Source organism: Lissotriton vulgaris, chromosome 8 (genome assembly GCF_964263255.1).
Source record: "Lissotriton vulgaris chromosome 8, aLisVul1.2, whole genome shotgun sequence".
In the NCBI taxonomy this organism is placed as follows: Eukaryota; Metazoa; Chordata; class Amphibia; order Caudata; family Salamandridae; genus Lissotriton; species Lissotriton vulgaris.
Genome location: NC_141696.1, coordinates 985707762 through 985729017, shown reverse-complemented (window position 1 = coordinate 985729017; position 21256 = coordinate 985707762).

Here is a 21256-nt window from a genome sequence, read left to right as displayed (position 1 = left end):
TGGAAAACATAACAGAGTCAGTGGTCGTTGATTTCATAGTAAAAAGTGCGACAAGTGCAACAAAATCATATCGATAATTCATTGTGAACAAGTACCAAAAGTGTCGACAATTCGAACCTTCAATAAATACAGTAATCAATGATGCATTAGAACTTAATATCAATTCATTGTCCAAACGTGTAATCAGTACCCCTCCCATGTCAATTCATTGTTCGAACGTATAATCAATACCCATCCCGGATCAATTCATTGTCCGAACATATAATCAGTCTTATCCCATATCAATTCATGTGCTAAAAACTGCATACATATCTCATGACATCAAGGCTGAGCAATTGGGGCACAACAAGGAGTTGAGAGTTTCATTTGTACCGGCGCCATTTTCGGTGAGGTCAGGAAGGTCCAAGTATAGTCAAAATGTCTCCACCAACTCGTGGTTGGACCGGGACCTCTTTCGGCAGTCCAAAAGTTTTCGTTGAAGGGTAGCAGAGGGGACTGGCGACATGAACCATCAGTCAAAGTGGGGTGGGAGGCAACAATCTCTCCTACCGGGTCATACTGGTGTCCCACCGAAACTGATCAAGTTGGTAGTCTTGCAGGATTTTGGTCATTTCAAGACTGAGGCCGGCGCCGGCATGAGCGCGCCGACGTCCTGCGGGTACGTCGTGGTCGTTCCGTGGGTGATCATGGCAGTCATTCCCCATCGGGGGTGTCTGCGGGGGTCGGGGGCCCCCGTGGCTCTTATAGAATCTTCAAAGTCGAGGAGAACGTTTCTGGACGCAGGACTCATTTTCTAGCTGAACTCAGAAGCGCCGTTGCACCGCAACAGTGGACGAGACCCCCGCTGGGTGAGCGGAGCATCATTGCCTCGCAATAGTGGACGAGACCTTTTGTTGGGTGAGTGGAGCGTTGGGGGTGCAGCTGAGGGGCCCCCACCTGGGGGGGTGGGAGAGGCTCGTTCGCGCCGCCTCTCCCTCCCAGCGCAACCCATGCCGACACCTGGCGTTGATTTCCGTGATGTCCGGACCAGGCGATAAGAGGGGGGGTCGGAGGCAGAGGCAAGACATCCCCCCCGTGGCCTGCAGGGTGCCGCTTCAGGACCGAACGGGGAGCTCATACCAAGCCGGGGCCAGACCAGGAGATACGAGGGGAGGGGGAGGGGGGGGTCAGTGGCATGTGCAAGACATCCCCCCCCCGTTGTCGCAGCCATTATTGAAGAAAGAAGAGGATGGGACAAGGGATCCCGTCGGCCTCGGCTCTTCTCCTGGCCCACCTTACGCGACGACCTCCCCGGCCGACGGCTGCCAGCAGGACTCGCCCTACACGTGCCGAAGGCCTCGTCTTCCGGATGGGCGTAGCCGCGAACCTGAGTTTCCGGAATGGGGGTAGGTATCTGCTGATTTGTATCTATTTTATGTTACCGTTATTGGGCGTGGCTGGCGGTGGGACAGACATGCTTGGAGCAGTGGGGGGGTGGCGGAGCCTAGCTACCTCGTGGCTGCCGTAACGTCAAGCTTGGCTTCTCTCACCACTTTCATGTTTCTTATTTCTAGCGAAGTCAAAAACTCATCAGTGGCCTACTGATTTTGTTCGATTTCTTTCCTTTCCTTTTCAAGTGTGTTTCATGCTAAAGTTTCTGTTTAACAGGATACAGTGATTACTTCGTATTTTACATATGTCTTCTTTATTAGGGGTACCCTCCGGTTGAGCCAGATGATGTACCTCTAATAAATGGTCCGGGTGGAACTAGTTTATCAATCAGTGGGGAGTAGATGGGCATGACAGAGTACAACGGGGGACAAAGGTCCGCATTACCCACCCTTCACTACTTGCAAAGAGTAGACAGAATATTTCTATTCCACGTTATTTGCAAACAGAGAATACCTCGAAAGAACTATTCCTTGAACAATAAATGTCCAGCCAATCAATCAATCAGTGGGGAGAAAAACAGGCATGACGGATTACAACGGGGGACAAAAGTCTGCATTACCTATCCTTCACTATCTGCAAAGGGAGACAGAATATTCCTATTCTTCTCTGTTTGTAGACAGGGAATATCTCAAAGAGCAATAATCGATAAAAAATTAGTAGGATTATAACACTTTAATAACTTTTAAATATATACATCGCAACAAAAACAGTAAACACCTTAAAACATTTTTTATTAAAACAGCAGCAACAATGACAACTAACAGTAGTGATATCCTGGGCGGGTGATGGAACTGGGATTGTTAATGGAAAAACATCTACAGAGAAAGCTATTGGTGAATTATACTTCTCCGGAAATTTAAAACTCACAAATGTTTCATTTGTGTAATCGTTTCATAAACATGTACATTAAAAAACTAAATACGCTCCACTGTTTTAGAAAATCTTTACAGCTTGCTAGATCACCCTTTAAAGTTACAACTACAAAAACCTACTTACTTAAGCTGTTGAATTCGGCTTCAAATGTAAAGCATAAGTTCAAGCTAGCATATCATATGTCTAAAAGGTTTAACATAATTGATATGCAAATTTAAATACTACCCTTTCTTAATGGTGACACCTTATCTCTCCTATATCCCACAATTTCCATGAGCAAAGCAAAAGAAATTCTGAGGCCCTGAAGAAATAAGGCTTACTGTGGGGTTCAACTCAATCTGGTGTTTGGGAGATTCCATGTTTTAGGGTGATATTCTGTGACAGGGTGCAGGCACCAGAAGAATTTTAGCCTAGTTCATCACATTGGAGAATGAGGGTCTGGGTAAATATCTAATCTGGTGAAGAACCATCACTTCTTTAAACCCCATGGTGACCAACTATAGTTTATTCTCTATTTCGTTCCCTTGCCATAACAAAATAAAAGTCTTGGGTTATTTATGGAAGGGAATACTTTTTGTTTCTTCCAATTTTTAAAAGAAAAGAGGAGGGGGGGGCAGCGTTCAAAGCACATCAGCGTGCATAAATACGAAAATGTTTTTGCCTACCACGTACTTGACATTTTACAGCTTTTCATATTTGCTATTAAAAAACCATTGAAATTCACTGAACAAAACATAGGTTATAGACCATATTTAGTTAGGAATTAGCATTTACAAAACCTTAATTTACTCGCACAAAACCATTGAAATTCGCATATATAGTTAGTTGCGCTAACTATATATCGCGCACCCGCAATCCTCTGCTGATGATGTCACATATTACATCATTCATGACATGGTCAGTGACATCACTGATGACATCACTGATGACAACCCAAATGACATCACTGATGACATCACTGATTACATCAATCATGTGATAATACGATCAACTTCTTCAGACTCTAATATAACCTTAGATATATTCAGAGTAAACAGACACTCACAGACTATCACTCATCCATGGAGTTACTCACACACCTAGTCAGTCATGCACTGAATCAATCACACCTCCATTTCCTCAACTATACAGTTATACACATCTTACTTATTGAAACATATTCTAACACATATTTACTCTCTTATACAATCACTGATACAAGTTCACAATGATCCATACAGCCACTCACACATTCACTGGCTCTTATGCACAGTTATTTATATATGTCAACTCTCACATGTACTGTGTTTTACATATGTACTTACTTTGACATGTAGCACTGAGATATCCATTCACTCACCAATACACTCATGCACACAGTCAACCACCCATACAGCTGTTTCCACATGCACTTTTGAACCCATACATCTAGTGAATCAACTGCTCACACATCTATGCACAGAGTCACACACCTCCCAGCCACCCACACACACACACTCAGTCTCCCATACAAATACTTGGGCAACCAATCAATAACCCATATAGTTACTCATATAGCTACTGATCAACACATGCAGCAGTTTACAGAACAACAGATATAATGATGCACAAATTAAGACAGTTTAGTCACTAACCCATGCACTCAGTGAGACACATTTAATCATTCTCTCATACAGTCAGTCATGCACCTACTAAATCCTTCATCCAGACACTTATACATCCACTCATTCTTCAATATGTAAGACATATTTTAACTTTACAGAAACATACAGTCACTGGATATTGTCATCAGTGATGTCACTGACCATGTCATGAATGATGTAATATGTGACATCATCAGCAGTGGATTGCGGGTGCGCGATATATAGTTAGCGGCACTAACTATATATGCGAATTTCAATGGTTTTGTGCGAGTAAATTAAGGTTTTGTAAATGCTAATTCCTAACTATATATGGTCTATAACCTATGGTTTATTCAGTGAATATATATATATATATATATATATATATATATATATATATATATATATATATATATATATATATATATATATATATATATATATATATATATATATATATATATATATATATATATATATATATATATATATATATAATATTTATATATATATATATATATATATATATATATATAACCTACTGGTTTTTCACTTGCCTATATCTTTGGCGCCATTTGACAAATCTTCTCGGAATTTTCCAAAAACGTGTGCTGGTGAATATTGTTGTTCATGTTTTAGGGTGATCCGTCAAGTGGGGGCCACAAAAAAGGAGGGTAAAATATAGTGTTTTTCCTATGTTAATTTCCATAGGAACTTTAAACATGACTACAGCCCTAAATGCCAGATGGAATTACAGCAAATTTGTCAGGGAGGTAGATTTTGATTTGCAGATGTCACTTTCAGTTATTCAGTGTAAATCCATTCAGTAGTTATTGAGAAATTTAAGGAAATGCAAATTTGTATATCTGTGACCATGGCTAATTTGCGATGATTTTGTGATTAATCGCAAATGCGCGCACCAAAAGGAATGCTTTGATTGGCTGGCTGCAACCTGAGCAGGGAGTTGCGGCCGCCATTTACCTCATCTCGACAGTCCTCGGGCTGAAACCAAATGGCAGAAAGTGGCATAAGGGTCAGGTTAAATGTGCCATGACTTAATGAGATTATTATGGGGGTGTTTGGGGAACCCCTTATGAGTATTATATGTCAAAAGAAAGGTTTTTTTTCCACTCTCAATTTTCTCGAATTTGCTGTGACCATCAGCGTGGCCCATGTGTACTGTCACTGCAAATTCACGAATATCAGTGAAACATTTTTTCAAAAAGGTGTTTATACATCCACCATCAGTCTCACTTAGACACTTGGACACCCACTTACTGACCCACTCTGAGACTCATGCACCTACTTACTCACCCACTCACAAACTCATGTACCCACTCAGAGACCCAGTCAGACATGCACTCACAGAACCACTCAGAGATTCACATATCCAGTCACAGACCCACTCAGAGACTGAGAGATCCACACACAGACCCACTCAGACTCTCATGCACTCATTCAGAGACCCACTCATATTGTCATGCACTCAGTCAGAGATCCATACATAGACTTCCACACTTACTCACAGGCCCATTGATATTCTCGCAGAGTCACTCACAAGCCCACTCAGACACTTACACAGCCACTCAGAGATGTACTGAGAGGCTCCTGCGTCCACTCACAGACCCTGTCAGAGACTGAGACACTCATTCACAGACCCGCTCAGACACGGTCACACCTACTCACAGGCCCAGTCAGAGACTCATGCAGCCTGTCACACACTCACCCAAAGATGGATATGTCCATTAGGAGGCCCACTCAGAGACTCACACACCCATTCACAGACCCACTCAGACACTCTCAGACACTCATAGACCCACTCAGGTACTCAAGTTCCCATTCACAGACCCACTCAGAGGTCTACTCAGAGACTCATACACCCCCTCCCGGACCTACTCAGACACTTATGGACCCACTCTGATACTCACACAACCACTCAAAGACCCACTCAGACACTCACACACCCTCTCACTCACCCATTCAGAGGATGACACACACACTCACCTACCTATATAGCCACTCACACACCCACTCGCAAAGGTTAAAGGTTACAGTTAGGAAATACAATTTTAAAATGTTTTAATATTTGTTGAAAAAAACAAAGGTTATAGGAACTTTATAGATAGGAAACAGAATTTAAAAAACTCTAGAATTTCACTGAAAAACAACAAAGGTTACAGGGATGTTAAAGTTAGGAAATGTAGTTAAAAAAATCTTACACATTTACTGAAAAAAACAAAGGTTATAAGGACGTCATAATTATGCTCAGATTTCACTTGTATAAAGCTATTGAAATTCAGCAGTTATTGGTAGCTGAGCTAACTATAACTTGTGCCCTTGCAATGCACTGCTTATGACCACACATGTTATATAGCTCATGACATGGTCAGTGACATCACTGATGACATCATTGATGACATCACTGATAACATCACTGATGACATCATTCACAGACCCACTCACACCCTCATACGACCTCTCATACACCCACTCACACACCTACTCACATACTCATTCACAGACCTATAGAACTACTGATACACACACTCACTCACTCATACAGCCACTCACACAATCACTTACTCACCTATACATCCACTCACAGACACATACAGCTACACACACCCACAAAACCACTCCCAGTCACAGACTCATACAGCCACTCACACACTTACTCATACACCCATATAACCACTCACATACCCATTCACATGCCCACACAGCCACTCACACGACCACTCATTAAGCAATACACTTCTAACAGAGCAACTCACTCAACCACGCAGCCACACACACATTCATTCACTCATCCACAAAACCACTTACATACCCATTCACACATCAATACTATCACTCACACGCCCACTCACTCATCTATTCAGCCACTCACACAAATACTTACTATGCAAAACAGCCACCCACATACATACCCATATACCCACTTACACACTCACCTATAGAGATATTCACATAGCCACTCAGTCCCCCATACTACAAACTACACGCACACACACTCTTCCACCCATAGGGCCACTTGCACAGCCACCACAGCCACTGATACAGCCACTCACCCACCCATACAGCCACTCACACAGTCACCCACTTACCCTTACAGCTAGCCACTCATCCACACATTCACCCACCCATACAGCCACTCACTCACTCTTACAGCTACTCACATACCCACTTAATCACCCATATAATCAATCACACACCCACTCACTCACCCAAACTGCCACTCAAATGCCCGCACTGAGAAAGGCAGTCACAGTGCCACTCACTTGACATATATTAGAAACAGTATCACTTGGTAGTACAAAAAGAAGAAGAATTTAACTTAAGCATAAGCTTAGTATAGATCTTTAACTCTCAGAAACATTTATGAAACACTTACACTTACTGGACGATGGCATCAGTAATGTCACTGACCATGTAATTAGTTATGCAATATGTGAGGTCATATGCTGTGCATTGCAGGGGCATAAGTTATAGCTAGCTCATATAACTATACCTTCTGAATTTAAATGGTTTTGAACGATTTAAATCTGAGCCTGACTACAATGTCCCAGTAACTTTAGTTTTTTTCAGTGAATGTATAACCTATATATATATCAAATCGACTGCTATCCCCAATCATCGAGCCAGACGCACAAGCGCAATGGAGTCCCCATGAACAACACAGGCACAGTGTGATGCTTCAGTTTTCATTATTGTGACTTAGCACTAAACAACAGAATGCCAAAGTGTTTCAGCTTACGCTTTAAAATGGGCAACCCTGATTACCCCACTCGGGTGATTTAAAACAGTCCTTCTTGTATGACACTGGCCTCATGTTTGACAACTAGAACATTTCTATCATAAAACGTCTTGACCCATAGTAGCCTCCTTGACAGACGGTTCCATGTTAAAATATCGATAGTAAAAATATCAATGAAAAAAATATCGATGTGAAAATATCGATATCAAAAATATCGTCTTCCTATACATAAACAGGTAAGTACAATAATATCGACCCAAAAATATTGATGTAAAAAATATAGAAGTAAAAAATATCGACTTCAAAAAATTACATACCTTAAATAAATTAATTAAATAATATTAATATTATTAACAAAATAAATGAAATGTAATATATATTTTACTAATTATAACTAAGAAACTTAATTTAATAACTATAAACACAAAAAAGTACATATACATATATTTACTTAAATACATTTTATTAACTATTATCTTTATTTAATTTATAAACGTTTTAAATTATAGAAAAATTAAAGTTAACACATATATGAATAATTTAAAATTAAATAAAATATTCTATATTTAATTAACACTTAAAACTATTAAAAAAGAATAAAACATACATTTAATAACAACATAAACATAATAGTAGTGAAAACATTGGATAACAAGGGGGTAAAAATTATAGTAGGGAAAGCGCTGGATAGCGGAGAGGTAAAAATTACTATTACCACTCCAGTAGGTGCAACAGTAGGGAATGCATTGGATAGCGTAGGGGTAAACATTACTATTGCCACTCCAGTGAGTGCAACAGTAGGAAGAGTGCTGGATAGCAGAGGGATAAAAATTACTATTCCCACTCCACTGAGTGCAAAGTAGGGAAAGCGTTGGATAGCGGAAGGGTAAAAATTACTATTCCCACTCCACTGAGTGCAACAGTAGGGAAAGCGCTGGATAGAGTAGGGCTAAAAAATACTATTTCCACTCCACTGAGTGCAACAGTAGGGAAAGCACTGGATAGCGGAGGGGTAAAAATGACTATTCCCACTCCAGTGAGTGCAACAGTAGGGAAAGCGCTGGATAGTGTAGGGGTAAAAATGACTATTCCTACTCCAGTGAGTGCAAAAGTAGGGAAAGCGTTGGATAGCGGAGGGGTAAAAATTACAGTAGGGAAAGTGCTATATAGCGTAGGGGTAAAAATTACTATTCCTACTCCAGTGAGTGCAACAGTAGGGAAAGCGTTGGATAGCGGAGGGGTGCAAATTACTATTCCCACTCACTGAGTGCAACAGTAGGGAAAGCGTTGGATAGCGGAGCGGTAAAAATTACTATTCCCACTCCAGTGAGTGGAACAGTAGGAAAAGCGCTGGACCCCACAACAATAAAAAACAAAAACATCAAAATTGTTATTAAATTTAATTTCCAATAATAACATAATTAATATATACATTTAATAAAATATTATTAACCAAGATAATAAAAAATCATTAATTACACAATAATTAACACTATAATATCCACAGTACACACCTAAAATTAATTACACAATTAAAATTAATAATTACTAAGTAATTAATGGAAATTAATTTATAAATATGTATTAATTAATCAATAAAAAGTTCATTACTACCACCTTTCACACCATCTACACATATAAACACCACAACTCACACCTAAAATATTTAAACAATTAACATAATTATGTATTAATTGATTAATTGAAATTACTTAACAACTAAATATTAAACTATTATTAATTAACCTATTAACACATTAATTATTCAATACATTTTATATAATTAAATTACTTCCCACCCTATTCCTCTATAAACCCACAACCCACTACGGAACAAAAAACACACATTTCAAAATAAAAAAAGCAATTAACTACTATAAATTATTATTTAAATTTATATAATTAAATTACTCCCCACCCTATTCCCCTATAAACCCCCAAACTGCTAGGGAACTTAAAACACAAAATTAAACTTAAAAAAAATTATTAACTAGTACATTTTTAAAACATATAATAAAATGACAAACAATTCTCATTAAAAACACTAAAATACATAACATTATTAATAATTTGATATTTTTGTAAACTATATTTTTGTAAACGATATTTAACAAGTCAATGTTTTTGAAGTCGATATTACTTACCTGTCAGTCGATATTCTTGTCACCGACATTTTTGTTGTTGATAATCCCTCCCCACAATATTTTTGCGGGGATATTTATTTCCCTCGATATTTATACTTCGATATTCCTGCTCTGCACCATGACAGACACATCATAAAGTTTACTGAATATATCATGTTTCCTACTGACCCCCTTATAGTTGTGTCCAATTGCATATTGCATCTAGATGTAAAGTAAACAATAGACAGATAAATATATAAATAGATGCACAATCATTCAAATATAAAAATATAAATAGATACAAATATAAATGTGAATCTGCACCTGTAAATACGTAGCTAAAAATACATGTTTTGTAATTCCAACATTTCTGCCTCCACAGGAATGCAACAGTGTAGGCACAATCCTAAATTCGGATATCATCATCTGTAAAATGTTCAATTAGTAAAAGATCTTAAAACCATATTCTAGCAGAGCATATGAATCAATTGTAAACTGTGCAAAAACGCTTAGTTCACAATTGGTCAGTCAATTCCCTGAAAGTTCAAAACTGTTTTTATCAATGAATGTACAAAGATGTTGGAGTGCAAGCATATGGATATGAATCTAAGTGACACTATGGTCAGTAAAGGAACCTAAGCAGACGCTCACACTGTCCCTGATCAAAAGTGCAAAAATGCTAATCGTACAAACGTGCAGATTAAGGTTCTATTGTACATGGCGTTTAATCAATATCATAGTTAAACCTACATGATTGCATGGTTACATGTCTAGCAATTTTCTCAGTATCATGGCTCAGATGAAAGTCTCCCTGAAAGACCCAGGAGGGGCCAAAAGCAATCAATCAGGAGCAGCTGAAAGACAAGTTGTGGATGTGCTATTCCCAAGTGAAAACAATGTGTCAATGTAAAATATAAAATTTAATTCAGCACTAACCTATCAAAACAGAGAGACTTGAGAGTTAACCACTACAATTTGGTGGGGGTTGTCAGTAAAACATCGGATATTACCTTCTCATGTGGCAAATCTAATGGTTGCATGTGCATTTATACAAATCAACCCATTGTGCTAATGTAAGATAAGATCAGTCCTGGCTACAAATTGGTATTGTCTCTCTTAAATGTGTGCATATAGTTCGTCATCCATTTTATGTCCCCAGGCCTTCTCTGTTCCCAGAAGGATGATCATTTTAGATTCACATCTACGGAGCTCCAAGTCTCTATTTCCTCTATGTGGATCAACTTTGATGTGTTTGATGACGTAGTAACGTAGGCTGCTGAGATTCCCTTCACGTACTTCCCAACAATATTTAGCCATAGGGTAGTTTCTATCTTGATTTTTGGGCCCTTAGGTGTTGTAAGATGCACATTTTTACTTTGTTGACTGTACTTCCCACATATCTCACCTGGCACCCACATTCCAGGACATATACAACAAATTCTGTATCACATGTGATTCTTTCTTTGATGTTGCAGGATCTTCTTTCAAATGTCTCAAATGTTGTTTTATTGATACCATACGTCATTTTCAATAAACATGGAATATCACCCAATGATTTGGCCTGCTGGTACGTGACATTAGGGTGAGGACACAAAACCTCTTTGAGCTCTTCATCATGCTGTAGCCCATTCCAGTTACGATCCATATACTAGGGACCTATGAGTCAACAAATATGCCAGTCAGATGTAAGCCAATGATAACATGTTTTAGAGAGAGAGCACACACACGTTACTACTGGTTAGCAGTGGGAAGATGCACAAAGTCCTAATGCCAAGAAACACGAAATTCAGAAAACAGGAGGGGTGAAGGCAAAATGTTTGGGGGAGGACCACAACAAGAATGAAAGATCTACCACGTAGAACAGTAATTTAAGAATAAATTAAAAAAGAACAATCACTAGATGTGCACCGTGTGTGCATGCACACACAGACAGACTTCTCAGAATGATTATTCGTTTTATTTTAGAAAAATCCTTCCAAGTAGGCCATTGTGCATGCATATGTGTGCATAGTGGCAATTATTTTGACTTTTGCTTTTAGTTTATAGAGGGTGCAATGATATATTGGAGTACTACATAAAAATTATGAAATTCTTGATTCACAATAGGAGAAATTGGTGTCACAGTCACAGACTGCTGCTGATGGGCACTCAAAATAAAAAATAAGCAACAATAAGGCTGGAAGTGTGGAAGCAAATGGCGTGGTTGAAGGGGTGAGGTATGATGGTGCAGGGTCTCAGGGACCACGACCTGGTAGTTGAGTGTAGTTCCAGGGCCTTCACAAAAAACAAAGGAATAAAAGAAGCTGAAAGTGAGGGGAAGATGAGCCACATGAGAACAGCGCCCCAAAGGGAAGTTGCTCGGTTGCAGACTGCAGGAGCCGAGTCCTAAAAAAACATAAATTAATAACAAAAAAATGAAGCCGGAGAGAGGTTGAAGAAGACAGTGAAGAAAGCAACGCCCTTTCATGGTATGGAGGAAATAAAATAAAATGTTTGCTCAGCATGCCCATCGGACAATGGGTGTTAATCTACAAAAATACCCTGGAAACAGCCAGGCTCGCTGACAATGCTCTATCACTCGGTGGGATAAGGTAGTGTGCATTGCAATATTTCCCATGACTGTTTTGGGTCCTAGTCCAGCCCTAAACTTAATGGAAATGCACCTGGCTGAATACACACATAAATCAGGGAGGATCATACGTGTATTCCTGCTGAATTCTAAGTTTCCTTTTGATATTCACATCATGACTGCTGCTAAAGTGTATGATCTCCCAATATTGTACAACAAGACGTAAACCTATCCATGTATCATCATTGAAAACCTATGAGAGGTAAGCCTGCTGGGCGCGTGTCTCGTAACCCCACAACCCAACCAAAAGCACATCAGCATTCACCAATATGACTCCCTAACAACAGTCCTGATTTCCCATTGAAGCATGTTTTATTTTAAAATACAAAGCCTTTCTCCATTAAGCTTAAACTATAATTGAAAAAGAATTAGCATTTCAGCAGACAGCCACCACTGTACATATTATGTGCCCAAAACCTGTCCAAATTGTGTCTACCAAGAAAAAACACATTTCAAAAAGGACCCAAACCCCTTCTCTACAAAAAATAGCCTAAAAAATTGTTATGAAATTCTAATTACTGATTGACCAATCAGGAAAGTTTTGAAAAATGTCCTGTCTGCATAACACTGTTGCCTAATCTATTTTTTGCTAACTCGCTTTGTGCAATATGTGAATGCAATTGTTTATGACTCATGGAAAACATGAACGTGCAAACATTACCCATATAAATACTAAAATTGTTCAATTTATATGTGTACTGTGAAGAGCCATCAAAACCAATATGGGATTAAATGAATGCCTGTTTGCCCAACGGCCAATGGCAGGAAATAATTGAGAAGCCCCCCGCCCCCAACATATTTTTATATGTATGTGTACTTGATAAAATGCATTGCACTTCTCTGGCCTCAATCTTGCCTAGTCTTACTATGAGCAGACATGACTTACTTCTGGACATATTGCATTGCAGCGTATATTGATTGCACCCACTTACACAACATGCTGAGTGAAACAGGTTGTCATTTGATGCATGCCTGGCACTAGAAACTGTTCTGCACATCTTATGTTGTGCAAAAAGGGCTAAGTAGACCTCAACGCTTGCCAATTTGTGACCTCTCTCAGCACTGTTGGGGCTTCGTGCCCATATTTTAGTCAGTTACTTTAGGAACTTTCAGCTGTGGACTGTCTCAATATCAAGGTCTCTGAAAAGGTGGTCAGATCTTGAAACCTTCCACTAACCCTGTTCTTTTAATTGATCTGGTGATTAAATTATGGCTGGTGATAATTTCTCCCTTTCCTTGATGCAGACTATTTCTCTTATGATTGCGGATTTTCCAGTATTGGGGCTGTAGTTGCAGAGAGAGAGTGTGTGTGTGTGAGTCCCTCTTTCTGCACTGAGGGGCGGATTGTTTATTCCTTCATGCAGCGCAATACAGCGCAATGCAGCGCGCCATCTTGCTGCATCTCTCTGCTCTTAAGGGCAGGAATGCGCTGTATTTGCCATTATTCCTAGTGCTGGTGCACGTTTGGCTGCCTAGTGTCAACGCAGTCAACCTTGCGTCATGTTGCAGTGGTGCCTCATTTGTAGGCAATATTGTTTTTGTGCAGGAAGGGATACCTTCCTGCACAAAAACAATCCTGAAAGGCATTTTCCTCTTTCTATGAATGCAGCACACACCGGAAAAGGATGTTACACCTCACCTGGGGAGGCATAGCATTTTGAAGCATTCACATGTCTACCACTAATGGTAAATCTGGGAATGTGCCGAAATTCATTAGTGGGTGCAGGGGAACGCCCACATTTCACCCATGAAACACCTCCCTGCCACAGAGTAATGGCAGGCAGCGATTTGTGCTGCCTCGCGTTACTCTAGATTTATCAAGCCATGCAGGGCCCAGCAAGGTGGCCTTGAATGGGTTAATAAAACTCACTTAGGACTTGTGCCCCTTTGAGTGGCACAAGGGCAATGCAAAACCTTGATAAATACAGGCATTAGTATTTAGATTGTTGTTTGATAGTCGCAAGTTTCTGCCTGGCTCCTTGATGGCATCTTGTGAGGTCAAACCTTGAAACTTTCTGTGTGTATTATTGTTAGTTTGCTTGTCTGTATCAGTTTCTTTTTGTGCGATTTGGTGATTCTCCACGTCATCGATGTGTAGACAGTGGTCTCCTGATTGTGGGGCTATTGGATGACATTTTCTGCATTAGATAGGCTTGCAACAGTCAGTGTGTTTAAGTACAGTAGCAGGTACAATACAGGGGACATGTGATCAGCAACAAGCAACAAAGAGGAAAATGGTAAATTAAGTAAATTAGTATTGTAACACTATATTGGTAAGAAGAAAGCGAGTTAAACAATGTCATGTCACCCACTTTGGTGCAAATTTCAACTCAAATAAGGGCTGATCCATGGAAAGGATGAGCATCAAGTACAACAGTTATGGCACTAAAAATGTAACCTGGTGCAGCGAGAATAAAAGTACCAAAAAACAAAACATGTATTGTAGCATTCAAAGATACCTGAAATGACCCTTGTGCTAACCACTGTATTAACACAACAGATACAATTGTCAACATGCATGAAAAGCAATGACATAGACAGCATCACAACAGCTATGATACACTCTGGGCCTAATTTAGAGTTTGATGGATGTGGTACCAAACTTTAAATCAGGGCCTCTGAGATGAGATAAGATGAGCACGCTGCTACCCACAGACTGGCATGTACAAAGGCAGGCAAACATACAAATGCCAAATCAAGTGAACTCATATGGACAATTGAAACACATGTTGGATGCCTGTTACTCTAAATATAAATGAATTATTACTGTATGACTTCTACTTTGAGTCTGTAGAAATGGTAGAGAATAATTACATTAAAAAATGCCATTTGGGTACAAACATCATGTTTAAACAAATACTTTCGAAAACACGCTTCCCCCCCGTGTCTGGAGCATTTGGAAGTAATGCGTTCTCATTTTTCTGACTTTATTTGCAAATGTAAACCAACTTCTGAAGCTGAATTGCTTTTGAAAAGCTCTTCCATGTGATCAGTTCATAACATTGTCCTAGTTCACTTTGACACTTTCTCTATAACTTCAAGTTCGTGACTATAGGTGCATTAACTTACTAACCTGCTTAAGTCAGTGTTTAAATGTCAAAAGGCTTTGTAGCTTTACCTAAACATGAAATAAAACTTAGTGAAACGTTTTTTTGCTGCTTGAAAACATCTTTGGTGTCCTGATTGAGGGCCTATTTTGTCAACCCATTGAATGCTGGTCATCGTAGTTGTGAATGTGTTATCACTCCGTTGAATGTTGTTTCTTTAATTTAGAAACTGATGTTTTGTTTATAAAATTATATCCTCCCAGTTAAATGTAGCTGCTTCTTAATGTCCAGTGTGAAAGCTTTAAAAAAAACACGGCAGGCTGAAGATTTTGATGCATTCTAGGTGGGGCAAACCTCGTTCTTTGTCTTATTGATAGTGTACTGTCCCCAGTCTTGACACTTTATATAATTATGATGTATGTAGTTCTGCCATTTCGTTAAGTTCTTTGGTCAATGTATTAAAGCGCAGTATCAAATGTGCTTCTTTCTCCATTAAAGATTCTTCAAGGTCTTCTCCTCGTGGATTTGGTGGGGTGACCCATAATACTGTCGATTGGAATTCTTCTTCAGTGTGTCCATTTGGGATGAAGTGGTGTACGATCGGGGCTATGGCTATCTGTGTCTTATTACTTATTTCTGTTTTTTTTTAAAGTTGCTTTGGAAATGTTATGTGCAGTCAGAGGGTGCTGCTGAAATGTGCCTCACACAAACATGTGGTCCGATTAATATGGAGATGTGTTTTTGAAATGTATTAGAAAAATATAGAGTGAGAAGAAAAATTATGAAAAGAAATTAAATGACTTGGGGGCATATGTAGGTAAGCGTTTGCGAATTGCAAACGGTGCTTTGGTATGTAGTTGCATATTAGAAAAATAAGGAATCGCAAAAATTGCGATTCCTTATTTTACTCAAGCATTTAAGGAATCGCAATTTTGCGATTCCTTAAATGCTATGTAGGAGTGAATTTTGAAATGCGATTGTGACTTAAGGAATCGCAAAATACCATCTACTCCAAGTAGATGGTATTTTGCGATTTCCTTTCAAAATGTAATTTAAAAAAAAATTCAAAGTGCCATGTGGCGCACAGACATGACCTTAGGGCATGTATGCGCGCCACATGTACTTCGCGGCACATTCCAGGGGTACAACAGGTGTCCTTTGGACACCAAGCCACTCTTGGAATTGCGATTCTCAAATTGCGATTTTCTCATATAAAATCGCAATTTGAGAATGTATCCCCATTCATTCCTATGGGCCTCTTAGCCCATAGGAATGAATGGGACACTCATTCCTTTATTGCGATTCACAATTTGCTAATCGCAATTAAGGAATGTTAGAGATTCGCAAAAAAATTGCGAATTATTACCTACATTCCATTTTGCTATTCTCAAATAGCGATTCCTTAAAAAACGCTATTTGGGAATCGCAAAATGGAAATTACCTACATATGCCCCTTGGTGTTAAAAAAAGAATTTGATTGAATAATTTCAGCTAGGGAACATTGCAAGCTTTCTGATTTTATAGTGGCCCACCCGAGTTGATTCCAAAGGCTAAACCACCTTCTACAAGAATTAAAGTTAAAGCATTAACGTTTGATGAAAGACATAAGAGAGAAAATATCTAGAGGCTGAAGTGTGCATTGTTTAACCAGAAAATCTTGGATCAATCCTGGTTTTCCCATTTGACAAAACAGTGTGATCACAGACAATTATTTTATTTCAGTTTGCCTCCTCTTTCTTCAGCACCACATATGGGAGCACCTTCAAATACATGAGTTGGGATATGCACTGTACAAAACCTTCCCATATGTTTGTTTAAATAAACTATAATGTTGTTCCAAGTATAATAACAACTTATGTGACCCGAAGAGTGCACATGACAAATGACTTGCCTCTTGGGTTTCTAATGGCATTGTTGGAAGGTGGGGGAGCCATGAATGTTTCTAAGCACATGTTTGATGGTGGAAATGACTCTTTCTGCAGGGTCATCCGCAAATATTTTGCCCTCCTACTCTCCCTTGTTGTTGAATTCGTTTTTGCTGGCTTTAGGACTCTCTGTAGTACACCACTGCTAAACAGTGCTGAAGTGCCTGTTAAAACATGGTAGAACTAGCTTACACCCAATTGGCATATTTCATTTACTTATAAATCCCTATTAAAGTGCACTACATGTGCCCAGGGACTGTAATTTAAATGCTACTAGCGGGCCTCATTCAGCATTCCATCCATCATTTGTTCTTTTTGCATACGTCACCCTAAGTGAGACATTTATGCCCAGATCCTGGCTGATGAGGGGTGATACCCCGAAACCAGTCCTAGGATACTTGTTTTCTGTCTGGGGAAGACCTGGCCTGGCATTTCCGTCTGGATTGTTACTATGGGAAGAAGGGTCAAGACTGATTTGCATATGGTTGGGTCCAAACTGGAATGGTATAGTGAGAAAAAAAAAACCAATGGATTTAGCGCCCAGATCTCTATACTGGTGGTGACTATTTGACATTGTTCAGAAAAGGGTGTGGTGATGAACAGAGTGTCTGAATTAAGCAGACCACTCTTACCCAGTCCAAAGATCAGGGCTTGACCCATCATCGTTTTTTAGCTCACTGCACCATCCCAGCTCAGAACTTGGCTATATGCAAATTAGTCTGACCCTGGCCCAGTGCATCATGGGAACAGGGCAGACCAAACAACCAAGCCAATTCTTATACTGGGAAGGAAACAAGCTACCGGGGACCGGTTTCTGGCATTTCAGCCGTCTTCGGCCCTGCTTGCTTGAATCCTGATGGTGCAATGAGCTAGGGACTCACATCTGAGTATACCCTTCCACGCTTATGATGGACAAAAATGATTCAGAAAAGGGGGTGGTGATGAACAGAGTGTCTGAATTAAGCAGACCACTCTTACCCAGTCCAAAGATCAGGGCTTGATCCATCACCGTTTTTTAGCTCACTGCACCATCCCAGCTCAGAACTTGGCTATATGCAAATTAGTCTGACCCTGGCCCAGTGCATCATGGGAACAGGGCAGACCAAACTACCAAGCCAATTCTTATACTGGGAAGGAAACAAGCTACCGGGGACCGGTTTCTGGCATTTCAGCCGTCTTCAGCCCGGCTTGCTTGAATCGTGATGGTACAATGAGCTAGGGACTCACATCTGAGTATACCCTTCCACGCTTATGGTGGACAAAAATGATTCAGAAAAGGGGGTGGTGATGAACAGAGTGTCTGAATTAAGCAGACCACTCTTACCCAGTCCAAAGATCAGTGCTTGATCCATCACCGTTTTTAGCTCACTGCACCATCCCAGCTCAGAACTTGGCTATATGCAAATTAGTCTGACCCTGGCCCATTGCATCATGGGAACAGGGCAGACCAAACTACCAAGCCAATTCTTATACTGGGAAGGAAACAAGCTACCGGGGACATTGTTCAGCATTCCGTCCATTTTTTGTTCTTTTTGCATTTGTCGCCCTAAATGGGGCGGGTATGCCCATGCATGGGTCCTGTGCTCATCATGCCACTGGAGTCAAGCTATCCTAGTTGATATGGGGTGATACCCCAAAACCGGTCCTAGGGTTATTGTTTGAGGAGGAGCTCTCCTGGCAGTTCGGGCTGGACTGTTCTTATGGGAAGCAGAATCAAGATTTATTTTGCACATGGCTGGGCCCATACTGGAATGGCATGGTGAGTAAATAAATTATGGATATAGATCTAGATCTCTGTACAGGCAGTTATTGTTTGACGTTGTTCAGCATTCCTTCCACCATTTGTTCTTTTTGCATTTGTTACTCTAAGTGGTACGGGTATGCCCGGATGTGGGTCAAGTGCTCACCATGTCACCAGCGTTAAGCTAGCCCATCAGATCGGGGTAATACCCCGAAACCGGATGTTTGCTCCGGGAGGACTTGGACTGGCAGTTGGGCTGGGCTGTTCCTATTAGCAGCAGGATCAAGACTGATTTGAATATGGTTGGGCCCAAACTGGAATGGTGTGGTTTGCAATAAAACGATGGATTTAGGCACAGATCTCTGTACTGTGGGGGGAGTGTTAGACATTGTGCAGCATTCCATTCATCATTAATTCATTTTGCATTTGTCCTCCTTAGGAGGACGGGTATGCCCAGACAAGGGTCCTGTGCTCACCATGCCACTGCAGTCCAGCTATGTTGGCTGATAAGGGGAGAAACCCCAAAACCAGTCGTAGGATGCTCGTTCCCGGTCCAGGGAGGACCGGGCCTGGAAGTTTGTGCTGAACTGTTCCTATGAGGAGCATGATCAAGACTAATTTGCATGTGGCTGGGTCCAAACTGGAATGGTGTGGTGAGCAAAAAAAACATGGATCTAGAACCAGATCTCTGTACTGCTGGTGGTTTGTTTGACATTCCATCCATGATTTGTTATTTTTGCATTTGTCGCCCTAAGTGGGCCAGGTATGTCCAGACGTCACCATGCCACCAGAGTCAAGCTATCCCTGGCTGATGAGGGGTGATAGCTTGAAAGCGGTCCTACGATGCTTGTTTCCTGTCCGGGCCGGACCTGGTCTGGCAGTTCGGGTTGAACTGTCTCTATGTGGAGCAGGGTCAAGACTGATTTGCATATGGCTGGGTTCAAACTGGAATGAAGAGGTGAGCAAAAATGTATGGCTTTATGCCCATATCCCTGCACTAGAGATAAGTGTTTGACATTGTTCAACATTCTTTTCATCCTTTTTAATTTTTGCAAAAGTGGTCCAGCAGCACTGATTGTGCCGCCCACTTAAGTAGCCCTTTAATCATGTTTCTGGCGTGCCATTGCAGAGCTTTTATGTGCAGTTTTAAACTGCTGCTTCGACCTGGCAAAATAAAGCCTTTGTCCAGTCCAAACCTTCCTTTTTATTACATGTAAGTCACCCTTAAGGTAAGCCCTAGACAGCCTCATGGGCATGGTGCAGTGAATTTAAAAAGTTGGACATTTACCTTCAAGTTTTATATCTCCTAGTAGTGAAAAACTCTTAATTTTGTTGTTGACTGCTGCAAGGCAAGGCCTCTCCCTCACATAGTATATCATTGGAGTTGCCTTATTACATTTTATAAGTGTAATGACCAAGTGGGTAGAGATAACCCGTTCAAGTTTGACATCTCTGGAGTCCTAATTTATAACCATAACTTATGGTGAAGCCTAAAAATTCCACTTTTAGAAAGCTGGCATTTTCTTGCCTTAGCCATTTGGTGCCTTAAGCTTGTTTCTGGTCACATTAATGGGTGTAGTTGGCATTTGGGTTTTGTGTATTCCTTCTAGACAATCACACACATTGTGAGCTTAGGTGTGACTGACTGGGCCATCACCGTCAGGATAGGAGGAAGGAGATTGTGCCAGCCTCACCTGAATAGGATGTGTCCTGTCTCCACACAAAGGGCTACCTACCCCCTGTAGTTAGTCTGAGCCAGAGCAGGGAGGGCAGGGCATCTGTGCACTTCAAAGATATGCCTCTAGAGTCTTCTCCCCACTTCAAAGGCACAACTGTGTATGAAAGAAAGGCCTCAGGCACCACCACTTCAGTACACTTCTGGATCTGTGGGCACTCTGCCAGGAAGAAGGACTGCTGTGCTGCTGAAAGGACAGTTACTCTGCTGGACGACTACTCTGCTGTAATCCTGCTTTGCAGTGCTGACCTGCTGCCCTCTTGCCTGGGTTAGAATACTGGACCAGCACTTCTTGAACCCAGAACCCAGATTGACTGCAAGGGCTGATTGGCTGGCTTCCTGATCTGCAGCCTCAGGGACATAACAGGCTTCCAAACACTTTGCATCTGAACCT